A 20,599-nucleotide genomic window follows, 5' to 3' on the forward strand; every position below is an offset into this window, starting at 1 on the left:
TTCGAATCCAATTGGTGCAGCTTAAGTACAGTTTCACAACAAGGAAAAGGCGAAGATTACATGCCAATGAAAAAAACCCCTCACATTCCTATTGTCAGCATCCCGTTTGCATCCTCCCACATGTACATCTGTCTAACTGAGCAACAGCAGCTTGAGATAATGACAAAAAAAACAGGACAACACATTTGCCTGGACCTACTAGGGTTTTTCTCCGTTTCCGTCTTTTCCGACGTGCTTCCTTTTTTCGTTTCGTCTCTCTCCAGGCCCAGCGTCTGTCACTGTGAGGTAGATAGACTGCACTCGTGTCTTCTCGGGGGTCTAAATGCCACCTGGCACCATCGGCGGATGGGCCAATCTATTCTCATTTACCCGGCATATGCAGGGGGGCAGGTGGGTACAGCAGGAGGGACGCTGCCTGAGAATTCAACAGATAATGAGGAGTAAAAAAAGGGGATTAAAGAAGAAGATATAATGCATAGAAATGAACATTCAGTTTTTTCACGTGCATGCATTACTGGCTTTTATCCACAGCATAAAGGTTTTATTTGGTTATGTTAAGAAAGCTATGAGTAAGGAAGTTATTTTGATATCACTGGGATGCTATTGTAGTTTTTATTAACAAGTTTATTTCGATTAGATTTTTGCATTTTATTAGAATTTAAGCAAGGTTTTGGTCATTTTTATTTTATTTTATTAGTACATCAGATGAAACTAATTGAAAATGAGAAATATTTCTTGGAGAATTAAGTTTTGATTTTATAAATATTTATAAGTAATGTAATGTGTTTTTATGTAGCGTATTTATTGTGCATGGCCATACACCCAAAGCACTTCACAATCATGAGGGGGGTCTCTCAACACCACCACCAATGTGCAGCATCCACTTGGATGATGCAATGGCAGCCACAGGACAACGACGCCAGTTCGGTGAATGGGAATGATTGGGAGGCCATGATGGGTAAGGGCCGATGGAGGGAATGTGGCTAGGACACCGGGGTTACACCCCTACTCTTTAAGAAGTTTCTTTAAGATCTCTTTGAGAAGTGCCATGGGATTTTTATTGACCACAGAGAGTCAGGACCTCGGTTTAACATCTCATCCGAAAGGCGGCGTTTACTAACAGTATAGTGTCCACTTCACTATACTGGGGTGTTAGGACCCACACAGACCACAGGTTGAGCACCCCCTGCTGGCCTCACTTACACCACTTCTACCAGAAAGACTTTTTAGGAGGCAGATAAACATTTTAACATTTATTGTAAATCGTTTACATAAATGTAAGTTCAATACAGTCCTTTATAAAGTCCTTTGGCGTAAGCCCCATCTATAGTGCAGAACTCTGGATGAGCTGGCAGATCCTCTCCCCTGGCCGACCTGGTGGAGGTAGTGGTGGGGAGGATGGAGGGAAACTTCCGCAACCTTACCTGAGTACAGCGAAACAGATTGTTTAGATGGGCTTATATATAGCTTGCTTGGTTGTTATAGGCTGACGAGATGATTATTATGAATGACGTGACATTCGTGAAGTCTTCCTGGCAGAACTATCGCTAAAGCTTTCATTTCCAATAGCAGCCTAGCTTTCCCATATGGTCTACCATCCAAGTAAAGTGTTTTATAAATATTTTACTTAAGCTGATGTTTATTTTAATTGAAGTAACAAAAAAAAAATTATTGACTATAAAATTATCACAGTTGTGACTATATCTCACAATTGTATTCATTTATAATCTTTATTTCCTTTATTTAGCCAGGAGATCACATTGAGACAGTACTGTCTCTTCTTCCAGTGAGACCTGGTCAAGATGGCAGGCAACACATAAAGTTTCATATAAAAATCACAAACAAAAAATCACCATTCTTAAAAACATCAGCTCATAACAAACAATTGCAGGTGTCCTTTAAAATGTTGTATAAAAGATGTTTAAAAGTACTCAGAGTCGGAAGAGTGTCAAGATTGAGCTGATTTTGCAGGTCATTCCAAGCCCTGGGAGCGTGAACGGAAAAAGCACGTTTGCCAAGTTCTGATAATGCCCTTGGAACTATCAGACGAATACATGAACCAGATCTAGTATTTTGATTGTTGGTGTGAAATGTTAATAAATTAAAAATATAGTATGGTAATTTACCTAAAAGAGCTTTTAAAATAAATAAGTACAGATGTAATTTTCTCCTTTGATATAGAGATAACCAGTCTAAGGAATCATACAAAATACAGTGATGCGTCCGTGAATCTGCACCTGTGACAAAACGTATTGCTGCATGATAAACAGAATCTAATTTTCTTAATAGGGTAGCGGTTGCGTGCATATAGAGATGATCACCATAATCCATTATAGACAGAAATGTACTCTCTACTAATTTTTTGCGGACTTTATAAGGAAAACAATTTCTTGACCGGTATAAAAAACCTAACTTTGGCCTAAGCTTTTTCAGTAACTTGTCAATATGTATATCAAAGGCTAATCTCTCATCAATCCAAACTCCTAAATATTTATAAAAGCTAACTCTTTCTATTTGAACACAGTTCAGAGTTTTTATTGTCTGATCTGTTGACTTAGTGCGGCCATGGCTAAAAATCATATATTTAGTCTTTTTTGAATTTAAAACCAATTTTAAATTTTGCAACGTATACTGCAATATTTGAAAAGCAATCTGTAGATGTTGTACAGCTTGATTTAAAGAATGTGCTGCTGTATATATTATTGTGTCATCGGCATACAGATGTATTTTTGCTGATTCTATTCCGTGACCTAAATCGTTAATATAAATAGAAAATAACAACGGAGCTAAAACCGATCCTTGGGGAACCCCAGTGTTAACATTTAGAAATGGTGAATTATAATTTTCTACTGTCACACATTGAGTGCGTTCTGAAAAATAGTTAAAAATAATCTTAAACTATTTTATTCATCTGATCAAGATGAAAACGGTCTGATTATTTTAATAACAATAAAAAGCTTAAATAAACAGAATAACTTAAATTGTACTTAAAAGATACAGATATTATGGTGACTATTTACAATAATTAAATACAATAATAATTAATGTACAATTACAATTATTACAATAATTAATTAAAGTAATATATAATTGCAATTAACTACAATGTACAATATAAGTCAATCCCAGACCATTCTATCAGATTTATTTATCTTATCTGTGTGTGTGTGTGTGTGTGTGTGTGTGTGTGTGTGTGTGTGTGTGTAGCATCATTCAGAAACTTTTGCTCATTTTAAGTAAAGAGTAAACAGACAACTAAAAGTCAATCAATAAAAACTATATTAAATAAAACTATATTCAAATTATATTAATATATTAAGGATGGCATGATGGCTTAGTGGTTAGCACTGTCGCTTAATAGAAAGAAGGCCACTGGTTCGAGTCCTGTCTGAGACAGTTGGCATTTCAGTGTGGAGTTTGCTTGTTCTCCCCAAGTGGTTTTCCTCCGGGTGCTCTGGTTTTCCCCCACAGTCCAAAGACATGCGATATAGGTGAATTGGATTAACTAAATTGGCCACAGTGAGAAGATGTGAGTGTGTATGGGTATGTCCCAATATTGGGTCACTGCTTAAAACATATGCAGGAATAGTTGGCAGTTAATTCCGCTGTGGCCACCATTGAAAAATAAGCGACTAAACCAAAGGAAAATGAATGAATAATATATATTATCACATATATAATAACATGAACTAACATCATTCAATTATTCCTCATGATTTCCATTAATTACAACTTATTATCTCACTTTACCACTGCATTATTTCCCAAAAACATCTGCTCATTTAAAAGCCAATCTCAGGGGCTCTGTGTGAAAATCAAGCATATAATATTTTTTTAAACCACCAAACTACAAAAACTAAACTAATGATTAAGAATTTAGAGCCGTCATTTAGTCAAATGACAGCAACGAAAGAGAAAAGTACGTGTGTAAGTTCCATGTTTATACTTTTTCCATCTGTCGTCCTGAGCAAAACACACAAACGAAGAGAAGCTTGACTGAATTCCAGCACTCGCCGCAGATGACAAACTCATGCCATTCAAGACCACAAGCATATGGGTGATGATAGTCTACGAACACGCTTAAAATCTTCTCTGTGCTTTTGGCCCTCGCACAAAACAACAATGGAGGCAAGATCCACTTCCACTGTAAAAACCAAGCAGATGACTAGAGTCCCTCAATAGGCGACACATGCAAAAAGCGAATGCACATTCAACATGCACATTTTTGCCTATACGTTTGAAGCCAGAATTATTAGCCCTCCTGAATTATTAGCCACATTATATATATATATATATATATACATTTTTATTACCCCAATTTCTAAACATACTCTTTCAAAACACATTTGTAAACATAATAGTTTTAATAACTCATTTCCTAATAACTTTTATCTTTGCCATGATGAGAGTACATAATGTTTTACTAGATAATTTTAAGATACTAGTATTCTGATTAAGCAGCATTTAAAGGCTTAACTAGGTTAATTAGCCAAGTTATGGTAATTAGGCGAATCATTGTGTAATAGTGATTTGTTCTGTAGACTATCAAAAAAAATAGCATAAAGGGGCTACTAATTTTGACATTAAAATGGTTTTTAAAAATTAAAAACTGCTTTTTTTCTAGCCAAAATAAATCAAATAAGACTTATTCCAGAAGAAAAAATATTATAGGAAATACTGTGAAAAATTCCTTAATCTGTTAAACATCATTTGGCAAATATTTGAAAAAGAAAAGAAAATTCACAGGAGGGCGAATAATGTAGACTTCAACTGCACATATGTTTATTTTGCTAATCAATGGCTTTATGTATTCATCTGTGTACAACACACACACATACATTTCTAGCTATAGAAGATTTATTACTGGGTGTAATGGGGTACCTGGCGAACAGCATGAGCTGGCAATTAAATACAGGTCTGTAAATGTCACTGTTTTTAATACCATAGCAGCCAAGACGCTATTTTTATTTTTGTTTGCTCTTAATTGTCACCCTCCGTCCACTCGTTATGGCCGTCTCTGCATTTTCACTGCGTCATCTTCACAGTTTTTTTTTTATGTAGAGAATTACTGGTGAATGTGATAAAAGGATGAACAAATAGTTACATAAATAACTGGTAAGTTTAATTAAATTACTTTTCAGCTGTAAAAGTAAAGCAAAGGATTACCTTTTATTTTTAAATTATTTTATTACAGTTGCTTGCAGTATAAATGCTTAAATGTTGTGTGCACTGTAAATACAACAGATCCATTAAAATCAATTCAGAGAATCAGAGTAATTTGTTTTCAGAGTACTTCTTTTGCAGAACATTTTTCATTTATCAAGACAATTGCATTTGCTAAAAATTAAGTGAAAAATTAGTTCATTACAATGTAAGGTATAAATTCAGAGAAGCAGAGTGTTTGTAAATATACATTTTTTGTTATTCAGATATTTTCCAACTAAATGTTTTATTTGTCCAAAAACGGCACATGCTTAAGAAAAAATTTAATAATTTAGAAATGTATTTCACTATATGATATGTATGAAATATGGTGTCATTACTTTGAAACATTTTGTGTTTTGATACGTAATTTTTCTTTTTAAAATGTAAGACTAATTTTTTAAAAACAAATCTAAAAGTTCCTGAAAAAAAGCTTAAATTTAAAGATTTAGGAGTTTAAACTCTATTGTCTATGCATTGGGATTTTTGTGGCTTGTTAGTAATGATGAGTCAAATAATTATAAAAAAAATAAATAAATAAAAATGACTTAGTATTTGGAATGAAATGAAGTAACTAAGTTACTTTTCAGGCAAAGTAATTAGAGAAGTAGTTCAATACATTTTTAATAATGTAGTTAGTAATTAATTACATTTTTAAATTAACTTTCCCAACACTGTTCTTACTATTCTTCCCCAGTTGATTCACTTGTTATATTAAAATGTATAATATATTAATATATTGTAATATATTAATATATATATATATATGTAATATATTTATAACATGTTGTTTAAATATGCAAATGAGGCACTATTTAATAAAATATGTACTAATTTGTATAGATTTCTACCACAAACATATTATTTTTTGTGTTATTTTTTGATACATTAAAGCTTTTTACAGTATGCAGTTTGAGTGTGTATTTTGTTATTAATATTATTATTATTATATTTTTTTTGTAGAAAAAAAATGTATTTAATAAGAAATATTATGTATAAGCACATTCCTCTGTAAATATCTTTAAAATATATTTACGCAAATGATACAGAAGTGGAGCTTTATGGCTCTTTTATGTCATTTTGAGAAAATGGATTTTAAAAATACGTACTGTATTCATAAACAAAACACATATTCATGCATTCACGTTTCTTCAGCTTTGTCTCTTTATTCATTAGGGGTCGCCACAGCGGAATGAACTGCCAACTTATCCAGCATATGTTTTACACAGCAGATGCCTTTCCAGCTTCAACCCAGCACTGTGAAACACCCATACACTCATACATTTACACACACACACACACACACACACACACACACACACACACACACACACACACACACACACACACACACACACACTTACACACACAACGGCCAATTTAGATCATCCAATTTACCTGTTCCGCATGTCTTTGGATTGTGGAGGAAACCCACACTAACAGGGGGAGAACATGCAAACTCCACACATAAATTCCAACTGGCTCAGCCAAGACTTGAACCAGCAACCTTCTTGCTATGAGGCGACAGTGCTAACCACTGAGCCACCGTGCCGTCCTATCTAAACAAATATAAACTTTTCAGCTAACGACAAAAACATTTCAAATGTATTTTGGATATTTTCTTTACATTAGACTGACAAAATAAAAGCCTCAAATGTTTAAATTGACAGCACCATGCAAACAAAAATTATGTTTTTACCTGCATGTTTCGTCTCAAGTGTCTCATTCAAAGGCCTCTGTCACTGCAACACACAGAGAAGTGAGACCGAAAAAAAGAGCTGAAATTAGAGCCAGAAGATTGACTGAATGTGAATGTTGGATGGCCATTAAAAGCAGGAGCTTTTGTCAGGCCAGGAGGACCCTAGACTACCTGGTGGTGCAGGCAGGCAGATTGTGGTGGCGTTCGGCTGTTTATGGCACACCAAGGTTTGTTTGTTTTTAGCTGTGAAGCTGGAAGAGAGCTGGCTATGTGCCCGGCGTCAAATAGAGATAGAGACCTGCAGCATGTGCCGTGTGCTGAGTGGTCACACAGTCACACACACGCGCACATGCACACGCACACGCACACGCACACACACACGCACACACACACGCACACACACACGCACACACACGCACACACACACACACACACACACACACACACACATACACACACACACACACACACACACACACACACACACACACACACACAATTTATGCAGAAAAAATGACCAGGGATTTATTTATTTCAGTTGTTTTGGTTTACTTGGGGGTGGCACAGTGGCTCAGTGGTTAGCCAGCGTCTCTTTTGGTGACTGCTAAGGTGTTGCTCGGCGGTTGTGTAGGTATTTTAGGTCATCGCTAAGGTGTTGCTAGGGTGTTCTGAGTAGTTTCTAGGCAGTCACTAAGGCGTTGCAAAGGTGTTGCTAGGCGGTTACAAGTATGTTCTGAGTGGCTGCTACGTAGTTGCTAAGGCATTGCTAGGTGGTTGCTAAGTGGTTGCTCAGGTGTTCTAGGTCATTGCTATGTGGGTGCTAGGGTGTTCTGAGTGGTTGCTAGGTAGTTGCTAAGGCATTGCTAGTCGGTTGCTAGGGTGTTGCTAGGTGGTTGCTAAATTGTTCTAAGTAGTTGCTAGGCGGTTGCTGAGGTGTTGCTAGGTGGTTGCTAATGTGTTCTGAGTAGTTGCTAGGCAGTTACTAACATAAATTAGCATGGTTCTAATATGAATTAGCATGTCACTAGCATGTTTCTAGTATAAACTAGCATGTTGTTAGAATGAATTTAGTACGAATTAGCATGTTGCTAGTATGATTAGTGTGTTTGTATGTTGTTGGCATGAATTGGTTTGTTGTTTGTCCAATGTAAAGTCAATATCAATTTTTTGTTATAAAAGAAGTCTATGGGACAGTGCTAGGGTGCTGTAAGTGGTTGCTAGGGTTTGGCTAGCAAGCTGCAAGGTCATCAGTGATTGGCAGATTGGTAGTCTGAGTAAAATGAGCCCAACCATTAGTCTGTATGTCAGTCTGATGCAGTTATGAGGTCACAAAGTTTGGTCCAATGTTAAGTCACTGGGACTTTTTAGAAATTTCTGGGTCAGTTTTCAGAAAACCATGAGTCAGAACAGTTAAAAAAGAAATAGCAACCCAAGTCAGTATAGTTTGGAGGTTTGGTGGTTGTAGTATGAACTGTCTAGCAGGAGATGCGTTCTTAAAATAGTCTAAAAGAAGAAGAAGGAAAAATAATAAGTTTAGGTAGTATACCTGTCCCTGTTGAAAAATCCAGCTTAAACCAGCCTAGGCTGGTTGGCTGGTTTTAGCTGGTCAACCAGGCTGGTTTTAGAGGGGTTTTGGCCACTTCCAGGCTGGTTTCCAGCCATTTCCAGCCTAGTCTTAGCTGGTCAGGCTGGAAAATTACCAGCCAAATCCAGCTAAAACCAGCTTAACCAGCCTGGTTTAAGCTGTATATAGCTGGTTTTGGCTGGACTCCCAGATTGGCTAGGCTGGTCAAGCTCGTTTTAGCTGGTCATCTCCCAGCCTGACCAGCTAAGACCAGGCTGGAAATGGCTGGAAACCAGCCTGGAAATGGCAAAAACCCCTCTAAAACCAGGCTGGTCAACCAGCTAAATCCAGCCAACCAGCATAAACTGGTTTAAGCTGGATTTTTCAGCAGGGGTATGTTAGCTTTCTCAAGCCACCATAACTAAACATATAACAAAAAGTAGAACATAGGAAAGGTATAGAAATTATTTACTGTACACACCTACTGTACTTAACTCTAAAACCTTAACATTTAAAACTGCTTCATGGAGATTCAGGTTACTCAGTCATTTATATTTAAACCACTTCTCAGCGTAATGAAGCACTGCAACATAATCAGTCAGAAATCTTCCCACCAGCCGTTTATTTTATTGTCCTATGTGTCTTTGTCTATTGTCAAATGACAATGCGAAGCATCGCAAGAGCATCGCTGTGTTCCACTACGCAAAGCCGGTGAAAAGACGAGATTGCTTTTGTCCGCTGCACCGCTTCCCCCCGACTCAAGCCTGAGCCCCCACCCGCTGCCAATTAACTGTGTGACCATAATGGATGTTGTTTGGCATGTTTTGCTGTGGGCAGATTGAATTAGCAGCCGGGTGGGGTTCGACTCTGAGCGATTTGAATGATTGTCTTAACGTCTCGTACAGCAGTAATGAAACACAGTAATACGTTCCCTCAGTTCTGTTAAGAACACACACACACACACACACACACACACACACACACACACACACACACACACACACACACACACACACATACACACACACCTGAGAGCCAATTCTTGATAAATCAGGCCTATGTGGTGCAAATGGGAGGTGAGGGAGGAAAAAGCGAGGAGGAGGAGGGGGAACCAGACGATACAGCGAACAGATGGATCCTGCGTTCAAGCACTTGAGTTCCTGATGAAGTGATTCTATTATGAGACCCCCCTTTTTCAAGCTTTGTAAAATCTTGAATTGAATAAATGTATCATTTAGGGTGGCGTTACCTCTCTTATTCTTTTTGTCCATCCAGCCTTTTCCCTTTTCCATCCGTTCTCTTCCAGGCCTTGAATATTTCCTTTCCTTTCTCATCGGGAAAGTGAAGGCTCAGAATTGACAATAACAGAGCACCAGACACAGCCCAACAGCTTTTAACTTAATTCTGTTTGCATATGAGATCAATTAGCTTTTCAACAGACTTGTTTCACTGATTATTCACCCCTGTTTTCAATTACGCTACGCTGCTGCGGGATTTGCAGAAAACTGGGCAAATCCGTTCGTGCTGAATATGACTTTTCCTGTCGCTTTGATAGGAGGCAGAGTCACGGTTTCTTTGCATTGACAAGTGTCTGCTTCTAACACTCCTTCCTTCCTTCTGTTTGTCATCTACGGCAGCGCTGAAGGAGAATAGTTGCCTTGAGCAAGAGCCCGGCATCGTGTGCTAATTTCAATCCACTTTACCCGGGATAGTACGCCGACGCCCTGCGGGACCCCCTTGACACTTGTTATTTGATTCCATCAGGTTGCCAATATTAAATAAACATTATTTGCCGTTGTTTTATTCGTTTAAATATCAATTTATCAGTTGTCCGTGGCTAAAGTTTTTTTTTTAATTTGTGAGATCTTCCAAGATGCTCATAAATCATCACCTCTAATGGATCTATAAAGAAATCAATCAGCCGAGCTGGCACATTTCCATATGAAATTCGGAGTTTCATCAATTTTTCGTAATACAGTAAGTGCCTCGGTTCAAAGTAGTCTCACAGCTCATTCCCTGGGTTATAAAACACACCATGTTGCAGATTTAGAAACCCCAAACATACTGCAAATCAATCGTTACGAGCACAGCGCCCCACATAAATGGAGCACACGGAGACCTTTCACGGCCTCCTGTGCATATCGGCTCTCACATTATGCTGCAGGCCAAAACGGCATTGTGAAAGAATCCACACAGCTGTTTGCAATAGTCATTTTCTTCTGATATCTAACGCGCGCATAGATAAGCTAAGTTAGTGTGTTTTACATGCTTATTTGCATAGGTTGCGGGTTCAGGCTGTGTATTTGGACGAAAATGTATGACTTCCATGGAAATTTGTGTGAGGTGGGTGTACATGTACATATTCAACAAACCATGGCAAAAGTCAATAACTGAAAGTTCTGCTTTCGCCAGCATGGTTTTGGCTGAAACTCAAGGGGGCAAGATATAGGGGGGTTGGTTGAGTTTTTGAATGCATAAAACGGCAGCTTGGGGCTTTGCTGCCAACCTTCTTCGACATGCCCACTGTTCCCAAATGACTGCTGGATGGGGGAGTATTTCTTCAGAACAGTTTAAAACCCTCTGGCTCCACTGTCATCTGACATTTTTCAAAAACAGCTGTAAATCAAAACTGCTGTTTACCCAAGGAGCCAGATCATCAATTAAATGAAACCAAAATTATGCAAGAAGGTTGCATCGTTCCCAAGGTATCCTTGCTGCTATGAGCGGGATTTGAACAGCATTTCCAGCATGGGAGGTGAGCACACTAACAAGGATGCTAAACTCTAGGGGTGTGAACCTAAACACTGGTGTCATTGTTCGGTTCAAGTGCGATTATAATATCATCGATTCACTGCTGATGCACTGCATCCTCAATTTCCTATATGACTTTATATGATTATAGATTTTGGTTGTATGATTACAGTCTGAGGAATAATCACGGTCTCACAGTTATCACGATTATTGTGCCTTCATTAATCAAAACACTAATAGTATAGAAAAATCACATGAAAACTCTTTTTTAATATTTCAAATTTAAAGTGCTATTTATTGCTGCTCAGTAATAATATTAAAAATAATATTAAAAATAATATTAAAAACAAACAATAGTCCATTTCTTTTTGGACTTAAAAATAAGTGAAAAAAAGTTTTTGAAATTGAAACAAAATTTTACACTGAAAATAAATGACAAAACAATGTTGACAAACAATTGTGTAGGCTAAATTGTCCGTTGTGAATGTTGTGTGTGGATGTTTCCCAGAGATGGGTTGCAGCTGGAAGGGCATCCGCTACCTAAAACATATACTTGATAAATTGGCAGTTCATTCCGCTGTGGCGACCCCAGATTAATAAAGGGACTAATCCAAAACAAAAATGAATGAATGAATGAAAAAAATAAGAATAAAAACAGTATTTGTCTAATGTAAATCTAAGCATCATATCTAGGTATTTCCCTTTTAAAGAGAAAAAAATGTAGTCAAAGACTGCCGATCCTCTGTCTGAAAGGCACTTTGGATCAACTATATTATGTAATATGCACTTATCTGGTTATATCATTTATTAATGTATTTTTTTTCTGTTTGGAGTACAGATGTGTATATTCCATACAAAGTATGAAGCTGAATGATCAGTTCTTGTCATGCGACTTGGGGTGCACACGTTCAACCAGAAGTGCGAAAGAAAAGAAATAACGAACTTGCACGCAAAAGATGCAATGTGAACAGCCCTTACAGCTTCAGCCATTGTTAATCCAGTGTGTCTGGGTATTAGCCTCAGTGTACAAGTTTGGAACTTTAAATTAGGGCACAGTTGGCATAACTTTGTTTAGTTGCAGCAGTTTTGTTCCATGCAGAAACGCGATGTTGAGAAGCCTTCACGAATAATTAACCGTGATGAATTAAAGCACATGTTACGTTTCACGTATGTTTTGGAGTATTTTTGTTGTTTCTGCTTTGCGCTCTTCTCTCTCTCTCTCTCTTGTTGTGGTCCTATCCTGTTTCAGGTGTGCTACCATTGGTCTGGTGAGCTGTCATTCACCTTCGTCACTAAATCGGCGTGCCAATAAGGATCGGGTCCGCGCAGTATAAAACCGGTGCGCTTGAGCTGTTCTGGAGGAGCGCTTGGCCTGCCAATCTCCTCACTTGTGTCGGCCGGACTGTTTGTTTGTTTGATCCGCTTGATTCGTTTGCGAGTGCTATTTTCTAGTTTTCTCCCTGTTTATCTTGATTAATCAGTTAATCTTGTGCTGCTCTTGTTAATGTATAGTGAGATTTTGAACGATCTTTATGAGAATTAGATTACCTGAGATCTTGTTTTGCTAATGGCTAACAGTGTGTACTTTACGAGAATTCTAGCATTTCGAGCAGCTTAGTATTATTGTGTATTAGTTAGTTTTTGGAGGCATTGCCACATGTGTACTTATGTTTGGGAGTTAAGAAGTTTAGTTAAGCTACGTGCTGAAGATTACGGTTTTGTTTCTGCATTTTTCTTTGTTCAGTCAGTTTAGTGGGTTGGGGTTTAGTTAGTTCGTTTTGTTATATTTATTTCTTTATTTTGGCAACACTCCTATTTTTCTTTATTTAATTAAATTATTTAAAATTACATTTATCTTTCATCTTACATTCATTGTTTGACATTATCCATTAATAAATACTTACTTTTTGTTTCACTTATCAAGCGTATGCGTCTTCTCCTCATTCACCCAGCATCAATAGACTCACTGATTGTTACGTATCATCCCTTTAATTATTTAAAGAGCCCATATTATGTTTTTTTGAAAATTCCCCTCCATGTAGTGTGTAACACAGCTCTAAGTGAAGTGAAGTATCCAGCTAAGGCTTAAATCTGTTAGTGTACAGTGTTTAAAACTGTTGATTCATCTATAAAAGAGTCGACTCATAGTGCTTCAAACGAGTCGCCTTGATACCGATTCATTAGGTGTTTCGCCATGACGTACGAACGAAACCAAGTTATTCACGTGCACGCGCAAACCCGGGAGATTTCAAACCTGAGGCCCCGCCCTCTGACGCAGAAACCCAGACACACACACACACACACACACACACCCCCACACACAAACATGCCGGTCGATTGAAGTCACACTGCAGATGGATATATTGAGTCTCTACCCAAAGATGAAACCTCAGCATTATAGTCAAGCAGTTGGAAACTACTGGAAACTACATGCTACAAAGAATACTTCATCAGCGTTTGTTAAAGGAAGGATCAGTAAAGAGTAACTTACTGATGGATGTCAGGATGGATTTTTCTTCCTCCATTTCTCAAGTGTAAGTATGTGCGATTAAAGTTGCCTCGTTGACTCTAGCTTGCAAATGTATTTAGTTGTGATTTGTTACTTGTAACCGCGTGTACTGTACGGTGTTAAACTGGCTATATTCTCTTATCGCGTGCAAAGTCACGTTAAAAATGCGACGCGTGCTGCTTTGTTAACGGAGCTCCGTGGACGAGGAGTAGTGTGTGTGTGTGTGTGTGCGCGAGCTGTCGTCCGGAGGTGTGTGTTTTTGTGTGTGTGTGTGTGTGTGCGTGTGCGTGCGTGCGTGCGTGCGTGTGTGTGTGTGTGTGCGCGCACGCGGGCGTGTTGTCGAGCAGGGTTAAATGCGTGTGTGTGTGTGTGCAATATGTGTGTGTGTGTCTGTGAAAAGAGCAGAGTGAGAAGCTAGGAGATCTCCTCAACTGTTTTTGGAGTTTTTGCTCAATAAAATAGTCAGTCGTCTGTATTTTCAAGTCCATAGTCTGTATTTACATTGACCCACTGGCAGCTAAAATCCACGCCTACACTATGGAGCGTGTATGAACTGTGATTACTTTTAAATTGCTGATTAGCTGTTTGGCATTTCACTCTCTGACTGAAGGCAGTCGACCAATCGCAACAGACTGTCATTGGTCCAATCAGCGCAGATTAGCTTCGCGCTAAGGAGGGGTTTGGGAACAAATGAATCACTGGACGATTCATACAGGAGTCGCTGGGATAATTAGGTAAAAATAAATGCAGATTATAAGACCACGAAAGTGTTTTTTGACCTTGCATGCATATTAAACTGTTGTTGGAGACCCTTACAACCAAGATATGACCCTATTTCATGTATAATATGGGCTCTTTAACATCATAAACACGTAACAGCGCAGTTAATAGTGAAATTGGTAAATTGTTGCATCCCTAATCTGACTTCACAAGAATCACACTTTTGTCATTAAACACAAGCAACCAGATATCCTAATTAAAAAAAATATTTTTACCTGTTCAAAGAAAACTTTTTTTGAATGTATAAAATATCAAATTATTGAAAATGACATCACATCTTTGCCTTGTACAGCCGTCTTGCCACCCTCAACATATGCTACCGTGACAAATGATGTCAGAAAACCATGTTCTTCCAAACGAATTATTAAACCGATAACGAATCGTCATCTTCTGCATCACGATGGACCACAGAAATTGTTTTGACTCCCATACTAAACACCATGGCCAGGAAGTTTAGCCAAACAGCTGTAAATGACTGGCCTCATTTAGGCTCATTCCCAATTCTACCCCTTAGCCCTTAGAAACACAAATAACGCAACTGGAATAACTACAGCAGTCGCCGTCATCGATCTCATATAAAGTCAGAAATCTTGATGATATATGATGACGTGTGCAGCCTTCCCCCTTCACACTCTGTTTCAAGGGCCAAGGAGAAGTGGTAGGGGTAGAAAAATAGAATTGGGATTAGGCCTTACACCCATGCCCCTAAGTCTCATTCCCATCCGGGTCACAGCACCAACATCACCCCTCCAATTGAACATGCCACTGCTCCAAATCACTTTCAAACCCAATTTTTTCTAGCATGGGAAGTGGATGCTTAGAATGCTAAAGACTGCAAGAAGCTAACAAGGACACTAAAGACAACAGCCTTTGGTGTCAGCTCTTGAGGCAAGGGGAGTAAGATTTACTAACCAGCTGGCCTTCATTACATTCACCTCTTAAGCCTCATTCCCATCCGGGTCACGTCACCAATACAATATCATCGGTATTCCACTAGCCCAGGGGTGTCAAACTAAGTCCCTGGAGTAGCGTAGCCCTGCAGAGTTTACTTACAATCCTGCTTCAACACACTTACCTGTAGGTTTCAAACAAGCCTGAAGGACTCAAGTAGTTTGATCAGATGGGTTTCATTAAGGTAAAAACTAAACTGTGCAAAGCAGTAGAATTTGACACCCCTACCCTAACCCTAACCATATAACCCTAACTGAGTTTAAAATATTTTGAGGAATGGGTCAACTATTTTTATAATGCCAGGGATCGAGGTTTACTCACACAATGTTCATTGGTAGCCCCCATCACACTCTCCCCAAAACCTCACTCCCATCCAGGTTGTGGCATTGGTTTAACCCGTCTGGTTCTACTTTCCCCCACTGTGAATGCCTTTCAATTGCCAGTCCATCACTAGTGCACCTCTTGAGGCCAGGAGACAGAGGATTACTTCCACATCTCTTACTAGCTGGCCTTCCTTACAGAGACATGTGGTGCCATTGCAGATTCACACTAAAGCTCCTCAACACCACTATGTGTGTATTTATCCCTAGGGGTTTGGTCTCAGTTGATAACTTTCCTTCAAAAAGGTGTTTGTGGTCAGTGTATGTGTGTGCATACCTGTTGATGTCTGCTATATTGCAAAACTAACCACCCAAAGGGGCTATCAAGATGTAATTCCCCATTGAAGTCACCTGCCCAATGCTGGATCTTTGTGTAAAGCAAGAAAAAAAAGGCCACCATCCCTCATTGAGATAACATTACTTTTGAAAGAAAGACCTGGTGAAATGGACTATCGGGTCCCCCAGCCCACATCACACCCTAGTTCTAAATAGATGTAATAATCCAGTACTTTCCAAACTGCTGGCAGGAAGAACAGGATCGGAATTGCAAAATACAGAGTGGGAATGAACAGACCAAGCTGTAACCGGCTGGGACACGGAGCCTCAGAATGACAGTAACAAGTGGTGGCGTGGACAGTTGGTGTTATAATTACATCACGAACGGGTCGTTAGCGGAAGGTCAGCACGTTCTGACACCACACCTGGTGACGGAACTGCTGAAAACGACTCGGGTTGATTAGCACATACCGAACACACCTTGTTCAAATCCATTATGACTCTCAGCATGCTAAAATTGGAAAGGGGAATCTAGAAAATCATTAAGAGCAAAATTAAAATAGTGAAGAAAATAATGGATCAGGCGAAGCGGCGCAGGCTTCTAAAGGTGCACTTATTACGGGGGAAAAGCAACCCACGCAGTCCCCTCCGTCGTTTCTAAATTAACAGATGCCCATTTTAGAGGATGCCACATGCCATTAAAGCCACGGCAGTCCTGACTGCACCCATAAAGGTTTATTGCCATCAGTAAATGAAGAAATAGAGGCAAAGCTCACATGCAAAGACATTCACAAGGGAGCCCACATCTGGATCTTAAATTGTTCCTCATTTGAATCGAATTTGCCATTCGATTCATGCCAAGAGATAACGGTCATTGATTTAGACTTACAGCGTAACAGGGTTTTCGCTCTGGCTCTAGGCTTGGAGCAAACAGAACTGATATTGACAGCCTGAAACAAGGAAAAGCATAAAAGAATTAACTAGTTCACGTTCCCTCTTCACCTGCATTCAAAAAATAGCATGGACAAAAATGCTGGCAGCTGTCCTAAAAAAATCATAAGACATCCTCTAAATGAATACATACAAATCTAATCAAATATATAATTGATGTAATAGTCATTCTCCAAACTGAAGAGGAAGCTCATGAATCAGCATACGGAACATATATTAAACAGATCAAATCTGGACTCTTTTTCATGTGTATCCTATCAGCGAAACGGTTCAGTCTTCAACATATGGGGTGGATTTATCCTCTTTTTTAATGCAAAATGAGATTTTGAAATGTATTTACATCAACAAAGCCCTTTAACCTGAACAGTCCCTTTAGCACTGGAGGGAAGTGTTTCCATGGAGACACGGTGAAGCCACAGGAGATTCCTCAATTGTGATAGTGCTATTAAAACAGTAACGTTCCCAAATGGTTACATTTCCATTTTGCAAAGGTTATGATTGTTTAATTTGAATCTCCTTTGATAGACTGCAGTATGATCTGCTGTGTTCGCTCTTCCAGAAAATGGTGTGATCGCTTTGTTATAAAAGGTTTGCACAAGATTCACTGATCTTTAAATGATGTGCTAACATTTAGTGGAAATATATACTGCTCCTTATCCTAGTGATCAGAAATCAAACTGGGAGATGGTGGAATTTTCTTGAATTGATTGCTTTTTTAATGCCAATATTCGAACAGCTTGTAACAAAACCTAAAAAAAGGCCTTCCCAGATCTCCTTTAGGTTTTCTATGAAAGCCTGTAGACCAGTGGTTCTCAAACTTTTTTTTATCAAGTACCACCTCAGAAAAAAATAGTCTCTCCAAGTACCACCATAATGAGCAGTATTAAAATACGTAGCGTAGTAGACTAAATTAAGCAACTACAGCTCTGCACATTTCAAAAATGTATCAGATGAATTAATATTAGTAAGAATATTTATTATTGTCAGCCACTTTAAACATTATAAATAGTCTGAACGTTAAGACTGTACTGTGCTTATATGTAAAAAAAAAAGTAAAAGCATCAACATTTAAATTAAAATGTGCTTTTAAAAGTTAAAAATGGGAGGTTACTGTTCTTAAAAGTAAAAAGAAAACTGCTGTACTTAAATGTAAAGTATTACATATAGTATATATGGGCTATACGTTGTCATATTCATATACAAATCATTTTGATAAATTTTTAAATATATGTAGCATTTGCATATGACATATTTGATTCCTCCACGTACTACTAGAAGGAAGCTCGCTTACCACTAGTGGTATACGTACCACAGTTTGAGAACCACTGCTGTAGACTGATTTTATGTTATTAATAAAAAAAAATTTAATTTTTAATTTTTTTTTATTTATTTCTTTAATTTTTATTTATTTTTTTTGCAGGGAAAACCACAAGGAGATGATGTCTATGAAATAAATGCTTATACAACATTCAGAATAACACGGTTAGTTGCATGAAGAAAATGGGGATTAATTCAAAGTATAATTCATAATCGTACATAATTCAGATTTACACTACCTGACAAAACTTGTCGTCCAATCAAGTTTTAGGAACAATAAATAATGGTTTGACTTCTAGTTGATCATTTGGTAGCAGAAGTGGTGAAATATGAAGGTAAATGCCTCCAGATTACGCTTATTTTACCAAAATAAAATATGACCATGTCTTGATTATTAATTAAGATAGTAAGGTCTGACTTTGCTTAGAGAAAAGTCGTGTCACTTAACAAAAATAATGTACAGTATAGAAAGTCATGCTGCAGTGGAAACAGAATGAATATTGTGTATGACTCCCATGAGCTTAGAGTACTGAATCCATACAACTCTGCAATGACTCAAATAAATTATTAATAAAGTCATCTGGAATGACAAAGAATGTGTTCTTTCAGGACTCCCAGAGTTCAACAAGATTCTTTGGATTCATCTTCAATGAATGCTCCTTCATCTTACCCCAGACATGCTCAATAATGTTCATTTCTGGTGACTGGGCTGGCCAATCCTAGAGCACCTTGACCTTCTTTGTTTTCAGGAACTTTGATGTGGAGACTGAAGTGTGAGAAGAATTTGCCCTCTCCTTTGGTTTTTAACGTAATAGGCAGAGCAGATGTCTTGATATCTCAGGCTGTTGATGTTGCCATCCAATCTGCAGATCTCTTGCACAACCCCATACTGAATATAACCCATTATTTTTCCCTCACTAAACTTGACTGATTTCTGGGAGAATCTTGCTATGATTGGGATGCAGTTCAACAGGCTCTTACAACTGGGATCGACGACAACACTTTTATCAGGTAGTGCATTTAGTGTAAAGTCTCAAACATACCTCATAATCAAGCAATGATAGTGTAATGTTAATAATTTCTACATGATGGCAATAAATCACAAAACTTGTATAAACAAATCTATATCGCCACGATCAGATACTTTCTTAACTGTTGTTTTTATGTATATTTTATTACTGAGAGGAAAGAGGGCAGCACATTTATCTAAATTTCACTCTCAGCTGTGTAAATGCTTGTTTTCAGTATATTGCTGCAAAGTTTTAAAAACATTTTTAAATAAAATAATTTTTAATAAAAACGAATGAGTTTTGCATAAATAAATCTGGGCTCACATTTAGTCTCTTGTGCACAAATGCAAGCAAGAGTGTTGCTAATGTCATTTCATTCATTTATTCATTCATTTTCTTTTCAGCTTAGTCACTTTATTAGCTCGGGATCGCCCCAGCGGAATGAACCTCCAACTTATCCAGCATATGTTTTAGGGCAGCAGATGCCCTTCCAGCTGCAACCCATCTCTGGGAAACATCCATGCACACACATTCACACTCATACACTACAGACAATTACGTCTACCCAATTCACCTGACCAGCATGTCTTTGGACTGTGGGGGAAACGCGAAGAGAACATGCAAACTCCACAGAGAAACGCCTACTGATCCAGCCGAGGCTCAAACCAGCGACCTTCTTGCTGTGAGGCGACAGCACTACCTACTGTGCCACCGCCACCTTAATGTCATTTCTGTTTTCAACATATTTATACAATTCAACAAAATTACATTTTGAATGTAGGTTCTTTTGACGCAAGCCAGTAAGAAACCAGCCAGAACACCCGTGCAACCACACAGCAACCACACTGAATGTCTTGGCAACCAAACAGAAACACTCTAGCAAATTTTGCATAAGCAAGCACTACTTACAAATTCAATCAAACAAATAAACAGGTAAAAAAAAGATAAGGTAGTTGTTTTTTGCAAAACATTTTTTTAAGTAAAAAATATTTCTATTTGTGTAGCTTTAAGCCTAGTGTGTGAGAAAATATCACTATTATTCATTTCACAGTTTTTTTCGGACCCTAAAAATGTCCTGTGGTTTGACTATAGCAAAATATATACAAATAGCGTGAGCGTGATTTGTCTTCCTTCTTTGACACTTATCTTCATATAGTGCTATTTATTTTATAGGGAATTATGAATAATTAGGAAAATATGAATAATTTA

The 20,599-nt window shown here is 38.1% G+C and overlaps 1 long non-coding RNA gene across 1 annotated transcript in view; it reads right to left on the reverse strand.

Annotated features, from left to right (window-relative positions):
- LOC147834517 (uncharacterized) overlaps positions 1–20,599 on the reverse strand; it is an 83,852-nt gene that overhangs the window by 8,739 nt on the left and 54,514 nt on the right. The window contains exon 4 of the long non-coding RNA XR_015504357.1: positions 200–1,424. This is a non-coding gene — a long non-coding RNA (uncharacterized LOC147834517). The remainder of the gene's footprint in view (positions 1–199; positions 1,425–20,599) is intronic.

This window comes from Danio rerio, chromosome 12 (genome assembly GCF_052040795.2).
Source record: "Danio rerio strain M-AB ecotype USA chromosome 12, GRCz13ab, whole genome shotgun sequence".
Lineage (NCBI taxonomy): Eukaryota > Metazoa > Chordata > Actinopteri > Cypriniformes > Danionidae > Danio > Danio rerio.